General features: G+C 45.3%; 1 protein-coding gene across 7 annotated transcripts in view; it reads left to right on the forward strand.

The window, feature by feature from the left end:
- Window positions 1–23038, forward strand: part of Kair1d (Kainate-type ionotropic glutamate receptor subunit 1D) — a 204569-nt gene that overhangs the window by 37396 nt on the left and 144135 nt on the right. Inside the window, exon 1 of one of the 7 annotated variants that reach the window (XM_076894969.1) lies at window positions 21108–21452. The exons of the other annotated variants lie outside the window; for them this stretch is intronic. The gene's annotated coding sequence lies outside the window, so the exon portion shown is untranslated. Of the gene's footprint in view, window positions 1–21107; window positions 21453–23038 lie in introns of those variants that run through there. 7 annotated transcript variants of the gene reach the window in all.

The following is a 23038-nucleotide window of genomic DNA, read 5'->3' on the forward strand; positions in this document are numbered from 1 at the left end:
AACGTTCCACCATGCGCGCCGCGTCAAGCTTATAAGTAAGGGAATATCGGGGAATCGATAATGCCCGCGATAATTGAACGCGAGCGTGTTGTAAATACTCCGCATAAATATCGAAGATGGCCTTTCCGATTAAAATAATCGAGCTACATGGTAAGTAAGTGGCCTCGCGCGCTTACTAAGTAGCGATAAACCGGCCGAGATTATTATTCGATGATTAATCAGAGATGTCTCTGTCGGATCGTAGTTACGACACGTCGAGGTTGTACAAAGGATCCTCGTTCATACGTCATCTGTCAGGGATGCTTCGCCAATACTGCGCCTTACCAACGAGTACACCCTTGACGACATAATGGGACCAGGTAGAAGTAACTTTAATGAGATTTGTAACGGGAGATAAAGCGTATCTGATCTTCGCGATGTCCGGACCGTCAAATGTGATGAGTCAAGTTTCAGGAGAATCTGATCTTTAAGATTAATGAATTTGCAGGTCGACGCTAGCCATTGTCCTATTCGGTAACACGTCCACGGTGGCCTGGCGTGTGTACGATAACAGCTCGAGACTCAAAATATATTGGACCTCGTAGACGCGGTATATTTGGGGCTTATGAAAAGTACACGAACGAAATGGGACCAAAGGGAGCTCGAGTGCTCCGGCGAATGGAGTTAAAAAATCGAAAAAGCAGATGAACTCGAGCGATACGGGGGAAAAGGTAAGGAAAATAAAATGCCAAACGGGGAAAAAAGAAATATTCGTGGAATTTGTATGAAACTTTCACGGGGAAAGAAGGAGGCGGTTGGAAATATTTGATAGGCAAAAATTTAGTAAAATAAAGGCTCGTCTCGTTCACGTGGCTGAAATTAAAGGATCCACGAATTCCGGTTCAACCGTGATGAAAATATTGTATTTCCCCTTCGACAGCTTCGTGACGAGCGTTCCTTCTTCGGCATTGATCTGTTCTTCAATATTCCGCTTCAACAAATTTACTCATGGCGTTCTATCATCTTGTCGCTCGTGTTCTCTTCGGCTTTCATCAAGTTTGAAAATCGTGTCACCCGGCGCCTTTTCATTCTCATCGCCAGCCGCGTTTCCTGTCACTTATGTCGGCACTTCCAATTAATCTGGAGACACTTTACCTACTTCTTGCCGCGTATCCACTGTCTGCTTTGATTCCGTTATGTTTCCGCGTGTCGTATAATCTGCACTTGAATCGTCGCGCACGCGGGCCTTCTCGTAATTACTAGTTATGTTTCCCGGATGAATACTTGTTCCACGGTGAATTTCAGGACTCGCGATAGCTCGTTAGTCGTAAATTAATTTCACTAAAAATGACCGCGTTCGAATCCAACTACTTAATCGCGTTAAAATTTTAATGGCAAAATAAAAGTCGACGCTGAAAACAATACGCTCCCCGTTGACTATGAAAATTAGAGTTAAACACTTCCGAGCGTTTAATTCCCGTTTATCTCCCGAAGCTTTGTCGGAACAGTTCAGAGTCACGAGCTTTCAATTAATTCAACCCGGCCCGTTCATTTCGCTCGACTGGAAATCAGTTTTTGCTCCATTATTTTGAACGTTCGCCGTGCTCCGGTTGAACAGGAACAGAAGCACCGCCCCGCGCGATACACCCCGAGTGATATTATTTCGAGCCTGTGCGAAAGATCCATTTGAATTTCCATCGGGTCGTGTATAGCCGCGTTTGGCCCCGCTCGATCTATTATAATTGCGGGAAACAAAGACCAGCAGGCATACGTGACCGAGATGAAATTTTAAGTGCCGAGGCTAGGCGGATACTAATTTTGACGATGCTGCTAAACTGCGAAGTTGTCAACAGCCCGCAGCTGGCTTTAACGAATTGCCCGACTGCATCGAAAATTAATTGCTCGGCCAAGGCATTCGTAAATTCCAATTACAGAACGCTGAAAGTCACCGCGGTTTACATACGGGCATAAATTGTTTCGTATCGCGCGAGAAAAAAATCGAACGCGGCCATTCCGTTGAAACTGGAAACTGTCGCTGCGCGAAAGTAATCGTCCGTCGAGTAATATCGCGTGGAACTGACCCCATGAATTTTAATGGGGTTTTGTTGACCTATGAAACATCAGAGAATTTGTTCGATCCATGGTTAAGTGTCCTACAGGATTTTTCTTCAAAGACATATGTCAGGAACGATGATCTGGCGATGTCAATTAAAGACGAGTCGGTTTTATTTCGGTAAAAAAATAATTGCTCTGCGGCGATACGCTGAAATTCAAATTTCACGGCGCAGAGGGGCCAGCTCTCGAAATGGGCCACTGTAGTTGGCATTAATTAAAAGTTCACGATAATTGAGCAGGACGAACCCGTTCTAATTGCAACGCGGTGCCAGCGTAACGAAACGGTGGACGGTCGAAATTTCGCGAATTTTTCGGCCGGCCCGATGGAAACTCGGTTTTCGCCAACCCCTGGTAATCGTATCGACGAGCGTGTCGCAGAAAAAATGGCGCGCGAACCGGTGCACGCGTGATTAATTAAAATAACACCAACGGTGTCAAGGCCGTGGGTGCACCGTTGAAATTATTCGTACAGATCGATAATTAAATTCTTCAACGATCCGCTTTTGTCCGACGGTGTGACTAGTCAAATTTTAATTCGAACAGCCGGAAGAACCGATGGTTGCCGAGTACATTCAGGAATTTCGTGAAATTCGATAAAAGTTGAAAGAAGGGGCTTCAATTTTCGCCAGAACGTACCGTTTCGTTCTCGTCGAGAAGTGATTACCGCTTTTTTTTCTGTTTGAAGCTTAACCAACCGCCGAGTCTAGCTGCTACGCCCTCGCCCGGTGAAATTCGAGCGAGACTAGTTAAATGGGAAATTATTCGAAGGGGACAGGGTCGAATTCTTCTCGAGGGGCGACAGAGATGTTTGGACAGGACCGGTGGTTAGTTTATCCAGAAAACGGGCAAGGAGCTGTATCTTAATCGGGTTTTTCCTGCGGCGGCTGCGGCGGTGCGGGCCAAGTAAAACTCAGGGAAAACTAAGATATATCGGAGGTCCTCGAGCTCGCGACTTAAATGGGTGGCTCTTAGCGAGCTGCGGATATAGAAACGTGGTTTCTATTATCCGGTCTCGTCGAGATCTTAGCCCACCCCCACTCCCCTCCCCCCTCGAAGGCGACGTCATTCGGAAATTGGAAAATATATCTTCGCGGCAAAAAGGTTAACTCGATATAGCCGGCTGCAACCGAGCACGGCGAGATTTTTCCAGGAAGCTGCTTACGACCGTTACATTTGATTTATTGCGCTGGTCCGTTTTGCCACGGCCTGGCACAGCGCTCCTGCCTGAATTAAGTATCTCATAATAAGTTACCGCGACCGTGTCTACCACCGCTGTAGAATGTTTATCACGCTACCCTCCGGGAACTCGATTAATTGTTGAAATACTGCGGTCCGGCTCGTTCGCGTGTTATCCTTCGTCCTTTGATCAAGTGGCTTCCTGGATAATGAGCCGCGAAGCTTCACCCTGACGGCAATATGCAAGCATAATGAAGGGAAATGTTCGTTCGGCCGATGGAGCTTTTACGAGAAGCTTTCCATTCTTTTTACTTCGACTAACTTTTGTCGATACAGTAGAAATAATTTATTGCAAGAATGATAGAAGAGTGGGATCAATTTTTATTTCATCGAAGCCTTCGAGCATCGAGGTCAACAATTTTACGCGCAACGAACCGTGGCGAACGAGAGGGGGTGGGAGATTCCTCTCGCGAAAGAGAATATCGACGATAAAAAGGAGCCTGTCGTCGATCTGCACCCTTTCTCAACAATCTAGCAGTTTGCTTTATGCCGGTTTCTTCGTCTCGTTTTCGTTTACCATCGAGACACGGTCGCTCGTACCGTTCGCCGTTACCGTCCCGTTTCGACGCTTATCCAATCGCGCCGGATAACCGCGCGTAAAAGACGGAACGTGTTGCCCGTTTTACAAGGAATCCAGGAGGCGCGCTCGTAGTTTTATTTATCCTGGCGTTCAGCGGGAGCGCGCGGCCGTAACGTTGGGACAGCGAGATTGAAATCCACGGTGAGGATTCGGAATTACGGTGCCGTCGAAACAACTTTCCCGTTCGTTTATTTTCTACTTAAAGGCATCGCGAAGTCCGGCGAGGTAATACGGCCACGGCGTCGAGGAATTGTTTCGAGGGGTACAAGTTTTGAAACACGAGCAGAAAAAACATCAGGCTGGCCTCCTTTCCGTTCCGCGAGGATCTCTTAGCGACGATAAGACTCTTACTGCTTGATGCCGAAGGAATAGACAGGCGGAGCTGGCCGTCACGACCTAATAACAATTCCAACTCCCCAGCGCGCACTCAGAGGCGCCGTCATAAGCTGTAAACATTTTTCTCTCGTCGCTGCGACTGCCTCTTCCATCATGTATTATTCTCTTTCGTCCCTCGACTCCCTCGCGCGTTCCCACGTTTATCTGCGACTCTCACCGACACTTTTTCTCGCCCTCGTTTCCCAACCCACCCGCTACCACCCTTGGAAACTCGCAAGGAAACCGCCCGCGACTCCTGATGGCCATCCAGGATGCTACAGCGACTGTGACTTCGTTACACCAGCTGTACCATTTTGAATTCTCTGAAATAATTCTCGCAATAATTCGTGCAGTCCTGTGTTTCTAATTAAATCAAACATACCACGGATCCTCGTCCACGATTCGAATCGCGTATACATTTGGGGTGTGTTCGGTGGTTGCACGGTCGAGGGAGCAGCGCAAACCGTTCGAGGTGTGAAAATGCAAGGGTTATCGGGGAGTCGATCGAAGGATCGGTCCGGTTCATTGGCGGATTCCTTTGTCACGGCAGATAACACCGGGTGTCAGTTTTCTACGGTGTCGGAAAACTCACGGGCAAGTCGCTCCAGGGAAACGGGCCGTGGAGGTTTGCGAGAATGGTAGGTCGTACGGGGCGGAAGGTCGGGCAATAAATTTCTTCGGATTGTGACGCCCGCCTCCTACTTTCGCGGCGCTATTGTGGAAAAGAACAGATAGAGAACCGGTCCTGTAGTAGGCCGACGGTGTAACTGGCGAATGTTGGCCGAGTTACTGACACGGTAAAACAATCCTGTTCGCGAACGGGCCGCGATAGGTCCACCAAATTATTGTCCCTGCTGAATGAAGCGTCGACGAGAGAATTCTATGCGTCGTTCGGGTAGGGAACTGTATCTGACGGGTGAATCTCTTGGGTGGAACGTTATTTATAAAGTTTGTCGGATATTCCATGAATGTTCGAATAAATTTTCGAATGAAAATTAGATTGAAATGATATATAGCGTTATTAGAATTCGACGCCTCTGGATAGGTACGTTTCGAATTATTGAACGAAGCGATGAATCGTCGCAGGGGTAAATAGCCGTCCCGAATAATCGACGTCTCCGGGGCTTAACAAAGCGAGAAATCAAAAGCGATGCATTATTTTCCGTCACAATGCTCGTTCGAGATTGTGTTTCGAGTCGGTGTTACCAGCCAGTTAAGGGGTCGTCGCGCAACAATTGGCGAAAGCAATTTGCGTGCACGCGAGAAATTGTTTCCAGTTTGTAACGAGGCGTCGATAGTTCTCGGCCGTTTTGATTTTGACGTGCATTTAATGGCCGGCCGAGTTACGAGAGATATCGACAACGGTGCCGCGGCTTGTTTGCCGATAGAACGGTGGCCAACAATCGTTGAATTCGAACGTGATTACGGGGCTGTATGGGAATAATATGATAGAACGGTCGTCGCGGAGGTTCGTTAATTCTGTTGGGCCACTTGCCTGGCGAAGACCGTGCTGGACCGGTCAGGTAAACGGCAAGAATAATTATTGTCGGAGCGGCAAATGCAATTTCGAAACGGGTCACGAGATAGTAAAGCCCACGAGGCAAGCTGCTTTCCACTTTGACCCTTTCTCTTTCCTACCGCTCGCATTCCTCCACCTCATTCGTTCTCTTAATAAACCGGACCCGTCCCTTATCCTCTCGCTTATTTCGCTGCTTCAAAGTCACTGCAATTTCACCGCAATACCCCTTTATTTCTGGCTATGTTCTTCGTGGCTCTTGGTTTCAGCGAAAAGTAAAAACTTTTCGTTGCTGACGCGTTTCAGATTAATATGTAGTTACCGCTCGATTAATGGTACCATTAGAATAGAATCGGGGCTGTACCTGTATAGCACGTTTTTCAAAAGTTTGGACATATCCATTCGTCCAACTCTCACAAAGCTCGTATACTCATTTGTCACGTTCAAAGTAGACGATAACTCGACTAATGATACGATAAACGCGAATTAGCTTAAGAAGATATCCCATTTTTCCTCGGCAGGTTGTAGTGGCGTATAAAAATTATAAACGCAGCTAAAAGAAATTTATATTTCGCGACGTCGAGTCGAAGAAACCGAGTACGTTCCACTGTCTACCCTCTGGGCCAAAGCAACTATCGTACCATTTGAGAAAGCATCGTGATTCTCGGTTACAGTTTCAATTTTCTTAACGGAGGGCTGTGAGCGTGGTCCGTCTCATTCTACTGAATCTTCCATTTGACTGCCTGCTGCGAACTTTTTTCATCCTCGCAAGATTTCTCGTTCCAATCTGTATCGAGGGGGAAATTCCAGCGAGAGCAGAAACAAAGGTGGAACCTGAGAGTGGCTGCGATACGTTGACGATTCCGAGCCATCGTCAAAAGGCAATGAGAACTCGGTTGCATGGATGCAACCAGGGATGGAGCGCGTTTGCGTGTGTCTCGATGCTTCGTTTTAACGTCGCGTTATGGTTTCCTTATTGGATGGCTACAAGCACTTGGACTGTTCGTGTCCGGTGTCTGAAACGCGATTCGAACGGTGCGGTATTTGAATTCCCTGTTTAGCCGATTGACGGGTCAGTAAGAACGATCGTGCAAATAAACGTGTTTCATTCGCCTCGCGGAAAACAGCGAACGGGAGTTTCCAATATCGACCACGCTTCGCTCTTCTGCAAGCCGTGAAGAGTATTTTATCCGACAGCAAGAAAAATTAATCTTTTATCCCGGCGATAACTTGGTCTCTTGTCTGAAAGTTTCGCGGAGTCCGTTCCTCTTCGAGTTTGATATACTTCGCGCGGTATACCTCGTTCCTTAAGGCTACTTTAATTTCTCCGTGATAAATAGAGTGGTAGCTTATGGATATTCCTGCTTTCCTTTTAAACCGCCGGAGGGGTACGTGAGAGGAACGAGGGAAGAGGGACGCGTTTATATTCCAAGCTTTGACACATATTGTGAGTTTGGTTAGGCCATAAAATTGTATATGTTAAAAAGATCTGTTTCGAAGAATGTTACTTCCATAGATGATAGTGAGGGTAGAGTATGTAATTTCAAAGAATTTTGTTAAAACGAGGTTAAACGTTTTCGTAACCTGCAAGCGGAAAGATACGCGATGGGAGTATTTATTCCTTAAGGAAGGTGAATCGATGCGGAAGCTCTCCACGCCCGCGGCCGTTTATCCCTTTAACCCGAAAATGCGAGATCGCGAGGAGCAGTCAAAGAGAATTGCTGCGGCAGTGCTATGGTAAATGATGCATTACCCAGCATCTGATCTGATTTAGTGCCCTCAATCTCCACTGTTTACGTTAATTGCTTGCGCTTTGATTAGGGAACCATCGATCGAGCTCTAACCTGCGCCGCCTAAAATTAATGCCAGCGATTCGCATATACGCGCGATAATGTCAGGAAATGACGGCGCAGCTATCTTGGCCGGGGCCCGCGAAATTAAAGCAGTGCCTGGGCGTAATGTCGGAGGTGCACGGTCTATGCAGGCTCGTTGCCCTCCGCGGTACTACCGGGAAAATGTCTCGTTCGTAATTAAACGTTTTTGCCGGGCTGTTTCACTGAGTTAACGTAGAACCCGTGCTATGAAAGTAGATAAGTTCCATAAGTTAATGGAAAAATTCCAGGTGGATGGAATGGGATCGGTCGGATAAGGTATCGCGTCGACTGATTAGCCGCGCGGATGTTAATTCGATCCCGAGTAGAAATGTTCTACTTTTAATTGGAATCCACGATGGCAGCTGCAATCTGTATTCTCGATCGCGGCTGAACGCGATTAGCCGCGCCGGGCCACGGGTCCGATGGTACCGGGGGTAGCTCGTGGAATTAACTTTCTCGATGGTTCATCGGTTAAGTCGAATTACGCGAAATCAACATGGTATAAATCGACGTAATACGAACGGCCACTGTATCGTTTCCCCGGATGATAATTGGCGCCGCGTTGCCTACCGCTTTGTCCGTCAAGCCTGGCTATTAATCCTCGCGCGCGGCGCTAGAGGGTGATATTAATTACGAGGGTTCCGGCTCGACGCCATATTTTGCGCCGCCCTGTCAGCAAATATTTCTTCCATTTCACGAAGTCAACCCTTCCGTTGGATCGATAAACCGTGCTCGCACGGAAGTAATTAATGATCCTGGCCAGGTGGAAGAGCTCTTTGAAACCGGTACTCCTCGATTTCGTACTTCTCCCTATTAAAAAGATGCCCTGCGATGCGTGGAATCTGAAGAACGATGTAGTGGCTACCGGTACACGGGGATGGGGCGCGGTAATGAACGTGGTACGCGGAAAATAGAGATATCACGCTGGGCAAGCGCGAATAAAGTGAAATAAAACTAAGTGGAATGAAAATAAAATAATTTCTCGTCGATTCATTAGGGGATATAAGGGACGAGGCGATTGCGCATTGTACAGCGAATCATCCGCGTCGAAAACTGTGATCCCAATTGGTGCTGTACAATTATCATTATTAACGATACATCATCGCTAATTGTAACAACTCACGCGCCACTTTTGCACAAACAGGCACGATTAACTGGAACATTTGCTCAGCTACGAATAACGTTCGTTCATTTCGAACGTAATTTCATTCATCCCTACCGTGACTCGCATCATACAATCAACGTAACGTTTATAAAGTCCACGAGCGTAGAATGATTCTTCCTTCGCGAAGCGATATTTCTGAGCAGTCCCTAGATAGAACGCGGCTTAATTCCAGTACATCCTTGGAGCTGTTTTCCTCCTGCCTCGCTCTGTCACTTTCAGCACATTCCGTGTTTAATTTCGCTGGTCGCTCGGTCGTTGCGTGTCGACCGTAAAAACTGAGTGCCTGGCTATTCCCATTTGGAACCGTTCCATTAACTTGGCTAAGAATACACTTCGAGCCACCCCACTAGGTTTCCTGTGTACAGTGTGTTCCTACCAAAAAGAGATTACCATCTCCGTCATTACTTGTGGAATTTTCCGAGCTCCTCCCGTGGAATCACGGAGAAACGCGTACTTCTTTAAAGAGAGATACGGAGGAAAATTAACAGATAGTGGTAGAAAAAAGAGAAAAATTTCGATCGAATACACGGTGGATGTAAAGATGGTAGGAGTGTCTCGTTCCAATATTAGCTCAGTTTCATCTGCTTGTTTTTGAACGGCCTGTTTGTCACGACATTGGACTCGAAAGGAGGCAGCCCTCTTATAACGCGAGTCCATGGGACAGTCTTCTCGTGGCTCTTACGCGAAAGCGATGCGAAAAGGGCCGCCCAATGGTACTTAATGGCGCCGTCCTGGAGTGCAGAATGTAGAAAGACATTTATACGGCAGACAATGCGGGGCAATAAACTTACCGTGAGAATAGCTTGCTGGAATTGTGTCCTACAAAAACTCTTTGCGGAATGATTTACGAAGACATTTTTAATACCGCTACCTTTGTCGTTCGCAAAGATTGCGGGAACGGATTGCTTTAATTATTTTAAGGAGGGAATATCTAAATACACGGCGCAAGAAATCTGTCCAATAGAAATTTCTCGCGAGCAAACTTCTGGCTCGCCTTCTGTCAAACACGTTCTCGTTAGTTTAACGACAATAGATCTGTTTCAACTTTTTACGATACGCTTCAACGTCCCGAACTTTTCCGTGGCGAATGGTTGCGCGAACGATAATAATTTCTGTTACTTTTGATAGCCACTTGGAAAGCTTCGCATTGGGTTTTTAAATTTCAATGAACGGCCAAAGGAAGTTTAATAAAAAAAAAAAAAAAAGGTAATCCGAAGCCACAGAAGCAGCTCTCGCCTAAGGGGTGGAAATACGCGTTTGGATTTTTCCACGCTGTGCTCGGTTGACCGCGAGATGAAGAGATTGCACGGTAAGAAGTGACTGCTCCTTAGCCAGGCGAATTCATTAAAAGTTTGATTTCTACTTCGGATATACCCCACGTCGGTTCTCATCCCTTTCGTTTGTTCTGTTTAGGCGGGCAACGACGGTCAGCTCATTTCGATCCTTCTCGTCATTATTCGGTTAACTTTTAATTGCCTGTGTATACAAGCGGCTGAACGGATTTCTGGAAGTAATAATACAACCTATAGGGTCGCTGTAATTATAGCAGACGCTCATCGACGTGCTCGTTTTCTCCGAATCCTTTCTGGGCCGGAAGACTTGCGTCTGTTAATTTCATAATCGATTATTGCATTTTGTACCGCATTTTGAGTAAACATTGACGGTGTGTTTGCTTCTTTACCTTTATTTGTTGGAACAACAATTTTTATTTGTATAAAATGTTTCGCGCAGCCATTCATTCAGTAATTTTTTGCATTGTTTTACGTTTTATTGTTATGGTAGACCTATTGTTTGCCCAATTCAAGCAATAACAAATTTTTATTTCTATACCGCGTACAGGAGTTTTGTTTCATTCGAAATATCGAAATCGCTACACTGAATAGTCATTTTGAAACGTTATAATAGTAGGGAAAATGGAAATGTATAAAACTTGTATCGGACGCAAGACATTTAAAATGATATCTTTGAATTCTAGGACCCCTTGGAGTTTCCTGACCTATTTATGCTGCCCTCCGCGACACTGCATTTTTCGATAGCAATATTTGCATTTTATCAATGGCCGCGTGTCGTAATTCATCTGTAACGTCGAAGTACCGGAAATCGCGTATCAAAATGACGTCCGTAGAACACGAACATTGTTAAATAACTTGAGACGAGGCGTGAGACAATTTTTCACGAGCGGAATAAATATCGTTGCGAATTATGTATTTACTCAACGCAATTTCTGTACACGAATGCATCGAATATCGATATCGTGGGTGTTTAAAAAAAAAAGAAGCATGCAGCATTCCACAACACTAAAAATCGCACGATCACGTTTCCAGTCTTCCACGTCGCAGGTGCTCACGGGGTTGACGCAGCGAGGAGGACGCTTTGTTGTCACGGTCCAAAATCTTATCTATAATTAAATCGCTAATAGCTCGGTCATAAATTATTTTCACTTCTTACGTCCTTTGCCTTTGAGACGCACCAGAGCTTGATGCCCCTCGACTTGAACTATTTACTACCATCAACAAAGATGCTTCTTTTACTTTCTACTTATATCTTGGTAAATATTTGATTTCTCAAATAACGAATGGCCACCCACTTACATTGCGTCGAGGTTGTGGCTCTCGGGAGTTTGCAAAAAGCGTAATCTCCTTAAAAGTCATCCGCGATAACAATACATCCCCTTGGTTGTCTGCTTTAATACAGCGGACCAAATTCCAGCAGCAGCAGCAGCAGCTCAAGATATATACAGTGCTGGACAAAAGTATTGGCACAGCATGATTGTTATGATAAAAATGCTTATAACTATGAAACAAATTGTTAAAAAGGAAAAATTTGTTTACACGTTTATTTATTTATTATTCTAGATTATTATTTAACAGAAACAGTAATATAAATAAAGTGATATGCGAAATAATAACAAAAACATATTTATTGAGCGTTTTAAGCATGGACAAAAGTATTGGCACAAATGATTGAAAGTACTTAGAAATTAAAAATTAATATTTGGTTGGCCCTCCATTCCTCATGATAACTTCCTTCAATCGTTTTGGCATTGAAGTTACCAATTTTTTTGTAAAATCCGGCTCTATATTGTTCCATTCTTGTAAAATAATAGCTTTTAATTGGTTTTTGTTTGTTATATTATATTTTCTAATTTTTTTTTCTAATTCATTCCAAACATGTTCGATGGGATTCATGTCTGGACTCTGGGGTGGGGTATTTAATGTATGTGCGGTATTGTAAACGATCCATTGTCGTACAATATAGGCAGTATGTTTTGGATCATGGTCTTGTTGAAAATAAAAATCACGCGGGAGATTTAATTTATTAGCACTTTTAAATAAATTTTCCTTTAATATATTTAAATATACATATTTGTCCATAATCTCATCTATGAATACTAATTCGCCAACCCCAGACGCTGCAATGGAACCCCATACCATGACTCCACCTCCTCCATGTTTCACAGTGGCTTGTAAATGTTGTGGATCCATTTCCGTATTTGGCTTTCTCCAAACTAATACTCTGCCATCTGATTTAAATATATTAAATTTAGTTTCATCTGAAAATAATACGTTATTCCAGAATGTGGGATCCTTTTTTATAAATTCTTTTGCAAATTCTTTTCTCATCTTCCGATTCTTCTTGGATATGTATGGTTTCCTTCTTGCGACACACGCAGAATATCCCGCATCTTTTAACACTCTCCGTATAGTTTTCGAACTTACTTCTTTTTTATTTTCTTCATTTAACTTTGCTCTAAGTTGTGATGAGTTTAATTTACAATTTATTTTCACTTCCTTTACAATTTTCCGTTTTTCTCTAACTGTTAACTTTGAGGGACGTCCACTTCGATTCCTACTTTTGAAATCTGATTGATTCTCAAATCGTTTTACGACACTTCTAATAGTGAATCGACTTCTATTAACACTTTTTGCTATTTCACTATAAGATTTTCGCATTTTGTGCAAATTTAATATTATTTTTCTCTCTTCACTTGTAGTTTCTTTCCCTCTTCTTGACATTGTTGCTTGTTATATTTCCTATGTTGCTAATCGACTGAACTTAAGGATGACTGTTAGAAAAAATGACTATCAGGGAATCCCCTACCTATACCATCAAGTGACAATCGGATTTTTTTCGGAGAGATACAACTACACTAAATTTTGTATAATGTGCCAATACTTTTGTCCATGCTTAAAACGCTCAATAAATATGTTTTTGTTATTATTTCGCATATCACTTTATTTATATTACTGTTTCTGTTAAATAATAATCTAGAATAATAAATAAATAAACGTGTAAACAAATTTTTCCTTTTTAACAATTTGTTTCATAGTTATAAGCATTTTTATCATAACAATCATGCTGTGCCAATACTTTTGTCCAGCACTGTATATACCCTCGCCCTTTAGTCGTAAGAAAAATCGCACCTGCCGTTCCTCGCTTCGGCATTCCCGTTCGCCAGGTTCAAGAATTCCCGTCCATCGATATTCATTGGTACCAACAAGTGACGCGAGATCGAGCATGAGCCGAGGGACTCGGCCGTTTTTTGTCGACGGAACGCGAGCCTCACGTACCAGTACTTACTTTTCTCGAAGATATACGACCGGCCATGTTTCACCGGCGTCCGCGACGTTTCGCATCCAATTTTATTTATAAACCACGCTGGAATTCCGAGTTTCGAGCGGGCGGTGGCTGTGTGCGGGCCACGGCCGACGCGGTTACGACTTTTCATGCGACGCCGCTCGCCACCCTATCGGTAATTGTCTGGCGGTGGTCGTGGCAGCGCCGCTCCCTCGTGACTTGGCGGTTATGGCCCCGACGGTTCGTCACACCGCTTTTTTCCCATTTCCCATCCGGTGGTGTCTCGCGGATCGCTTATCCGTCCGCCGCGAAAGCTGTTCCCTCGGCTAAACAGAAACGGGACATCGAGTTTTTATCGGCCAGCCAGGATCGGCCCTGTTTGTCTTTACTTGTCGCAAGTGAGTTCGTCTTGTTTAACTTGTATTAAATTTAATCGAGTTTATGGTAATCCGCTCGAGTTCGTCGATACTACTCGTTGCTTATGCGCGTAGTTTCGCGTTGTTTCGAACAGTTTCGTACACTTCGGCTGCTTCACCGTGCTGTATTCCCTGTCCTGTTCGATACGTTTCGAAAAACGGGCTTCGCGGTGTTTATGAAGCTGGGCAGAGCTTGCTTTAACGTTTCGGCCGTTTCATTCGCGAGAAAGTGTTTGTGCAACGATTGTAAACGCTGGTCTTCCCACTGCAATATCAAAACGAAAAATATTCGTTAAAATTGGTAATTCTTTTACCCTTTTTCTTTACTATTAGCTTAACGAAATCTCGTTCGATGGGAGTATAAATATTCGAAACGCATTCACGGGTTATTCAAACGTTTTAGATATCCGATAAACGTTATGGAAGTTTTTCATTGTTTCACGTCTGTTCATACGATAACGAAAGCGCGGTAGAGCAATTCATCGCTGACATTATTTTACGAGGGATTAAAAACGCAATTTGACACTTTTTCACCGGTGAGAGACCGGAATCTGTGACGTTTGACCTTACACTGGCGGTGGTTCGCGCGTCGGAACGTTCTGTTTCCCGGACGTCAAATAGCAACGGTCTCAACGACGTTTTCAGGCTTTAGATTTTTTATTTCGACCGTGGCTCTCTCGGTCTTCTCGTTTGAAACGGGAATTTCCGGGACACCGTGCGGCCCGTTTTTTCCACGACATCTTGTCAACATTTTCCACCACCCTCTCGTCATCCCATTGTCAGCACGTGCCCGTTCGCCTGACCGTCAATCAATTTATTTGACGCGTACCCTCCATAGAACAAACGAGGGTCATCGCTCCGATGCTCGAGTTTACCTTCTCCTCGAGCGTTACGCGATTTTCTATGGACGGACACGGGATATTAATCGATCAGTTTAATAATTTGCAACTTCCCTTCTGACACCATACACGAATTCTCTTCTTTCCTGTGATTTATGAACCATCAGGGATACCTGCGCTTGCCAACACCAAGATAAACACTTTCCAGACGTAACGCTATACACATTAAATATATTTATCAACAAAAGAATCCGAAACTGAAACTAACAACAATGCATTTCCTCTCTACGATCGCTACGCGTCAACAAACCACCGCGTGCAATTTTATCAGAGGCGGTCAGATGTTCGAATTATTTCACTCAACGATGGATACAATTTCTCTGTAATCATCAACAAGGTACAAACCAGAGCTCGCAAACGTATCATCGTCCTTGTATGCCCGTCTGTTTTCCAGTCCGACTATTTGTTCAGCTATATGATTACTCTCGCCTGACCGGTCATCTATTATAGATCGGATATCTATCGACCATGAGTCTGGTCAAACAACGCACGGTCAACACCGCGCGGCGAACTGTTCGAACGTGACGTTCGCGCGAAAATCGCGTATCTGATCGGCAAATATTCCAAGGGTTAGTTTTATCGTCGTAAACGATGGTCCCAATTATCTTCGGTTGATATACGCGTTCGTCAGTCGATCAGAAACTCTGTAGGGAATGTGGTGTCTCGAGAATCGCCTTCAAATAACGCGCCCTCGAGGGTACCAGGGTTGACGGTCGCGACGTCGCCTCGCGGACTGACTGTGGTTCGATCGGAAACGTACTTTTAACCAGTCGTGATGGATGCGAAACGGAACAAGATTACAGAGGGATATACGCGGCGGGCGCGATTACGCTGCTCCATCATTTCGAAATTCGCGTGCGCGCAGAGAAGCTGGACGATGGCGACCCTCTCGCGCAGTTACGTAGATGGATCTGTTATTAATGCTTAGGAGAAAACGGGCACGGACGGCTAATACGCGAGTGGTTGTTACGAAACAATGGACACTGGCGCCAACGCGATATTCCTTCGTTGCGATTGCATTTTGTGAGCGCAGCGTGCCCGGAAGGGTTGACGCGTCGCTTTGGAGCGCGGGAATTACGAGCCGTTCTGCGGCGCAGCAGCGCTCAAAACGTGTTTACCGACCATTTTTTACAGATAGCGAGTCGTGCAGATTTCTGGACTTGGCGAAATGGAAGCAACAATTGGTGTGGTGATTGTTGCGTGGAATATATATAGAGAGAGTTAATGAGATACTCCTTAAGAGGCTGGACTGACATTCGCTTCTTTATTGCATCTTTTTAATATAAAGTCTTTAAACGCAGAATTAACATACTCTTTTATTACTCTCTGCGTATTATTGCCTGGGAGTAAAGTAATAAAATTGTTTGGCTCACTGTCTCAGTCCGCAAGGAAGTTGCCGCTTGAAAAGAATCGGGTTTTCATTAAAAGAATAGCAGCGAATGTTTTCAGACATCAAAGCGAGCGGGAAGGAATATAGCGTTTAATTTAGGAGAGTTTAATTAGTTCAGTTCCGAGAGAGTAAGCTACCAAGGGGGTGGACAATTGTTGCCCCGGTACAGCTGGCGGTAATTGGTTCGTTCTAATGGCGGGAGCGCTATTTTCTTCAGACAACAATCACGAACGAGATCCATGGATTCGCCGATTGATTCTCGTCTTTTCGAACTCTTTTATTACCTATTATTTCTCGACTATTTATTTTTCATTAACTTTTAAATATAATTTCAGATGCACGAGAGTCCGTTATTTTATCATCAAAATTAATTCACATCCAAACACTGCATCAACATTTTCCAGATAAACTTTATCTTTATTTAAAAATGCGGAAGGAACAATTTAATTCGTTCATTCGTTTTGCAGCCCGAAAGAGTTTAATTAATTCATATTAGTGAATCTCAAGTGTTTACAGCGGGGGAGTAAAATGTAACATTTCCTTTCTTGGAAAGTACGAAACACGTTCTATGGCAAGACTCTCGGTGGAACAGCAGGGACTGCAAATCTCGCCAGCTGTGGCTAATGAATGCAAAGTTTTAAGCGTTCAACATGCACTCGCCACGCGGTTACATTTTTATCCGAGTGTTTCGCCGGTCAAACATTTCCGCAGAGCAGGACAATTTATTTTTAAATCGCGGTAACGCCGCGGCCCGTTTTTCCGCCGCGTCAAAGCCGCAGTTTCGCCTGTTCGTTTCGGCGGAATTTCGTCATCTAATTTACAGGAATCGCGCCGCCATTTCGCGTAACAGAGGGAAAGCGCAGAGGGCCGTGAACGTGATGCCAATTTAACCGAACTGGTTGCCACGGCGAGGTTTCGTCGAAAAGTCCCGCTGATTAACATTAACGACGCCCGTTAGCGTTTCATCGTTCCACGGTTGCGTTCGCCTCGTAAAGGAAACGGACGGATATAAAATACGTTTATCCCATCAGTCACGGAATTCCCGCGGCGCGGACGTGGGGAACGCTCGAAACTACTGGTCGGCGATTAACTGCAATTAAGAAAGTAAGGATGGCGGGAAGTTACACGGGCAACCGGTCGCGGAGGAATTTCATTTGGAACGTATCAAAGTTTTCTAATAAAATGGCCCGCGGAGGTGCCCGTTTAAGGCTCTCATCTACACCTGCTCGTCCAAGGTCTGCGATACGTAATTCCTTCGACTCGTTACCGATCTACATCCCCTCTCGCTGTTTACTCAAATTCTGAATCCATTCGAAGTTAAAACGCATTGAACACTGTCGAAACCACTTCCCTACGGTTATCAATCGTTTACCCTCCCGAGAGGGAATCTAGGCGAAACTGGAACCATACAGAAATCGTTCTCGCGTGGGACCATTGCGTTACTCGACCGTTTCGCTAGCGTTTGAGAGCTCTGGAAGAGTAACGCGGACCGTCCAGCTCGCTTCTAAAATAGAACCGTAACGTTTAGTCAAAAAGAGAGGCAGAAAAGGGCGCAGGGTATACGGAGGGGGTTAAAGTGGCGCGCGTTCCGTTCCGCGGGAAGCCTGTAATTAGAACACACTTTGGACGCCGCAATGGCGGCGGTGCGCGGTATTAAACGAGCGTGTCTCGTTCCCTTATTGTATTCCATTTTGGCGTGGTAGCCCAATTTTACTATTTTACGAAGAGCGGATCCGCGTGTACGGCCAGGCACAACGGACCGTGAGGTAAATGCAATTTCGGGGGAAATCGCCAAGGGGCCACCAGGGTGAACGGTAGTCGTTTACGGGTGTAGAGCTGGCTCATGATGTGGGTCAGCCGAAATGCAGGGCGGCACGCATCACGGTTGAAACACGTACGCGGCCGGCCATAAAAACATTTCATTGTTCGACCGCATTTTTCACGAAGCCGTTCCACGCGGACCGCTCGTTGGGACCCGCGACAATTTTTCCCAACGCGACGCGTTCCGCTAACACACTTTCGCGACGCCATAACCGAGCTTCGCGCTCGCCGATCCGCGCTTTCGTTACGAAAGAATACAACCGTTCATCGAATCTCTAGTTTCCCGCGAGCATGTTTTTGCGAAACGTTTCACCGTGAATTGTGTAACACCAGGATGATAAAGATGCCAGATACTCCTCCGCAGTATCTCCTCGGTCGAGGAGATAATTAATTGTCGCGCGATGGTCGGATCTTTTGGAACGCACGCGGCAGAAAATTTCCGTGGGACATAAAACTGGGGAATTTAATGCACGTTACGTGAACGCTCCGGCCAATAAAGCGAGCCGTTGTCGCGACAGGAGAAACTTCGCGGACGTAGGTATGTCTCGGGTGCATTGTGCGCGTGCTTTTCATCAGGGACACTGTTTCTGCGTGCAGCGCAATCTAACGTTATATAATTCGTTATTAAAACGCCGTGGCGGTCCTTCCACGCGCGGTGCGGTTAATTAGAGGCTGCTGGCTACGTCTAGAAGTTAATGAATTGACGTTTCAATAACCAGAGGTTTTGAGCCGACGGAACGATCGAACCTGCGATTATCAACGCGCTTTGGAAACACTCGCGGGGAAATGGGAGAGAATCGTTGCGGTGGAAACAAAGTTATTCTACCTTAATGCGGGGCACGTAATTCATATGGAATAGTTCGGGTTGTTTGTTTCGTCAGCTCTTCATTAATAATTGAAACGAACTTGGCGCAAATGTAATGAAAATTCATTCAGTTTTTGCGTGCGCATAAAATAGTGGAATCAGAATTATTATTTCACGGTGAAACGAATTTCCATTCAGCGACAATCGACAGCATTATTTTCGCAATTTCACAGCGCAGCGAGTGAAAAATGTTGCACCCCGATAGAAAATGTTTTTAATAACATTGTCAAATAATTTCACCCTCCACGCTGCGAAATGTTTCTCGAACTGTATCGCGCTCGTTGGGTATCGAGCAATAATTAAGAACGCGATTTGCGGCGTGAATTTTTGAACTTTTTGCGCTCGAAGGGCGACTCTCGCTCGCCACGATGTTTCGCGCGGCAACTCGAGCAGCTGAATTTATGCTGAATTTCGTTATCTCCAGTTGATAGAAGCAAAGTATTGGTTCGCGAATAGGTCCCTTAGGCTGTTTACGTCTTCGATTAGAAAGTGACATTGTGACGTATAAAATGGGGATTAAGATAGAAGTCCTCTACGACTGTAGTCCTGAATACGATGTGTCTAACGTTAGTACAGTTTCGACGATCACAGCGAGCACACGTATCGCCAAGTTTTGCACCACTCGTTTTAAAGTTTTAACGCGAGATTGATTTTGAATTGTATGTATGTTCGTGTGATGTAGTATCGGGTGCGAGAAATAGAAAAATTAGAGTAATAGACATGAATGAATTCGTGAGTAGCAGCGGTGACGAGAGCTCGAGTTACTCAAGAAGCGAACGCGTAACATTAAATAACTTCCGTGGTTTAATGAAATTACTATTTCTATGCAGCCGCGTTCACGAGGTGTCGAAATCGCAGTTCGCGATTGAACTGTACAATTGAAATGCGCGTGGCGCGACTTTCGTTCGTTTCTGACACGGTTGCATTGAATTATGCCAATTGTCCGCTGTTGCGGTCGCTTGCATAATACCTACTCGCGCTGTTCGCGAATAAAGAAGTCTCACGACTGGCGTTTTATTAGAAAACTAAAAAATCCGCTTTTATGTTCACGTTGCAGTGCGATTTCGATTTCAAGTCGAGATAGATTATTTCCTCTTTATTCAATTGCTTTCCATTCGTACATTTGCTGCCACTCGATGCATTGTGATAACGATTGCGTGTTTTCTATTGCATAACTCGCTCGAGAAAAGGGAGTGTCGTTTGAGAGAAACGAAGGGTGAAACTCTGAAAGTAATACCGAAGAGAGGTGTTTAAGAGAAATTTAACGAACGTCGATATACCCTTGTTCCTCTCCCCCATTTTCCAGCACCTATACGAGCGACCCATTTCGTCTTTGGTTTACGGACAACGAATCGTTTTATCGACAAGCTCGCGCGAAATCGGTGCACCGTTATCGGCGTAATCCATTTTTTCTGGCCAATGAAGGCAAAGCACGTGCTTAGCTGGTGTGTGCTGTGACGGATCTCCTCGTCGTCTGGTTATTTCCGATCCGGCTGTTGTTCAATCAACGTAACGAACGTTCCCACCCATGGAAAAAACGCTCGCGCCAATTACCAACTGGTATTCCGTACGCGATGTCACGCTCGATTCTCATAACTCCTGGGGAACACGCGACGAATTGCGCGATACTAAACAATGTTTCATTGTCAATTTTCGTCGTCGCCCATTTTTGCCGCGCGATCCTCGGAGTCCAGACGGCGCAACTTTTTTCCGAAGTAATCCGCGGAACGACTGTTCATTATTATTCTTGTTACAAGTCAAACACCGTGAAATTCAAATATTAATTCAAGCCAGACGTACACGTGAAATAAAAGCGGACGGACCGATGTGTAGATTTCTCGTAAAGTCTATACGCACGAACTTGAACGAACGGAAGCCGTGTAAACGGACATTTCCTATGTCGCAATTCAATATTTTATATTTCACGTATTTCCCCGGAGGATCAGAGCGTGTGCCGTCCAATTTTGACAATCTCGGATTATTCTGACGTTAGTTAACTTTGTTTGCGAATTTATTTAATCAGCTGACAATTCTTTTTCACCCCCTCTCGCCAGGTGAGCCGAATTTTCGTCGCGACGGATTCAACGGGACGAGGCTAGAGTTGGAATTATAGCCACAGTAGTTTCGAGAGGCCACTGATCGATCCACGGTGTGCAGTTTGCACGCATGTGACGACGGGTCTTGTCGCTTCGTGTGCTCGAGCAAACAGCCAACAAGCGTACCAAGGGCGCTCGGTGTTGCGCGTACGGAAGCCGCATTGTACGCGCTGGAAGCAGTCGAGACACGTATGCGACAAGCTTATGCGGGTTAGTGCGGGCTCGCGGAACGACGCGTCGTCGAACAAATCATGGAAAAATTCAATTCCCCTCGGCTACGATTTTCCAAGGGCCGTCTTCGTCGCGACTCCATTATGTACCTCGTCGTCGTTCGAAGGAACTTTACCAGGGCGTAACAGGACGTGTTTGGAGTCGCGCGCGGAGAACAGATGAACTCTGGATCGGGGGTTTTTCGAATTCAGTCGGATGAAAGGGGATGAAAGTTTCGTGGCTCCTTCTGCGTTGCCTCTCTTGATTGATTCTATTGTATTTGCGTCCGTTAGTCGTGACGGAAATAAGGATAAACGTTGTGTCATTATACACGCAGGTAATTCTTTGGTAAATTGTTTTTTAATATCGCATTCCAACGATTCATCTGTCTATTTTCATATTTTTATATCAACAAGTCTCCACAGCCTCGAATTTGCAGCGAGAAATTAGAATCCCACACTCAGTGTCTCACGTTTTTCGACGTGGCATTAAACGTCCCGCCGAAAGATCCCCGTCGACGTGACGGTCCCTGTTTCTCCGGGATGAAGTTAGCGCAGAAAAATACGTGCCGACTGAATTCCGTGCTTTCACCTGCAAATGGCGACACGCGGACACCGGCAACACCGAAGACGCTGCTGGTCCACACGTAAACTGTACATCGTCGAGCTTTTATGAGCCGTCGTCGACGTGCGACGTACCTTCCAGCTTACAAGATTGCACAGCATCGTTCGCTGATTCGACGTGTAAGATGCCTGGGTGCCTGGCTGGCGAGCTATTCGCGGATATATAAAAATTCCTCGAGATTCCACCCGATGCATCATCCGGTCGGTGTCTCGGATGCGAAAAGCTCGATTGCTGGCCTGCCAAGTCAATATATTCGCCTCGTTGATATTCGTTTCCGTTCCATTCAATTTCACGGTCGTTCCACATTCTGTTTAGCGGGAATCTGTTTAGCGGTCCCGCGGCGAGTTTCACGCTCGAAATAAAAACAGATACCTCGTCCGTGGTATGGATTTGATGAAGAGAAAAAATATCGAAAAATCTGAGGATGGTGAAAACGATCGAACAATCGGGTTAGAAGCAGAAATGTATGTCAGAAGACGGGTTATCGGCCTTGGCCAGCCGCTTTGTTGGCGGAAGTCCACGCGAAATCCCTGCAGAGCGCAACGGGAGACAATCGATACAAGACGCGGATCGTGGGTTCGTTTTCGGACGATGTTCTTCGCGACTTTCGAACCGCCACACGGCATCGCGGTTTATTCCAGCTGTAAATCGCGTTACGTACGACTGATTTTCAACTTTACATATGTATATGTATATATTCATGGTGATTTACTCGACTCAACGTCATCCATTCGGCATTGGTTCCACCATTACGTAAATTACAGCGGAACGCGCACGTATCGTACGTAAATTGTGGTGTGCCACTGTCTCGCTATACGCTCGGGTCACCGGAAATAACCTTCTTTGGCTCGTATAAAGGATGGCTTTGGACAGCCGAGAGCCGTACGAAAATTCACCAAGATTGACGCCGTCGTAATTCCGTTGCCAGTGTTCGAGTTAATTATAGCAGAGTCGGGTAGCCCCCGTACAATAGAGATGAGAACGTTTCGGATAAATGTGCAACGTGTTTGCTACGGGACGACCTTTCAAGCTGATTGCCAAAACTACCGACGAGGATATTGGAGTGCCGAGCTGTGGCTAACATTTCTTCTACGACTCAAGTTCGAAAGACCAAATATCAGCTCGCGAGTTAAGGATTTAAAATCTCTAATTCCGAAGTCTAGATTCGAAATCGAGATTGGAGTTTTTCCGGTACACCAGCGAGGAAAACGGGGAAAATGAAAATTAGAAGTTGTAAATAAGGACAAGATGTTCGAAACGGACACCTGAATCGATTCCATGCGCTTCGTTCAACCGATG

Source organism: Xylocopa sonorina, chromosome 5, assembly GCF_050948175.1.
Source record: "Xylocopa sonorina isolate GNS202 chromosome 5, iyXylSono1_principal, whole genome shotgun sequence".
NCBI classification, from domain to species: domain Eukaryota; kingdom Metazoa; phylum Arthropoda; class Insecta; order Hymenoptera; family Apidae; genus Xylocopa; species Xylocopa sonorina.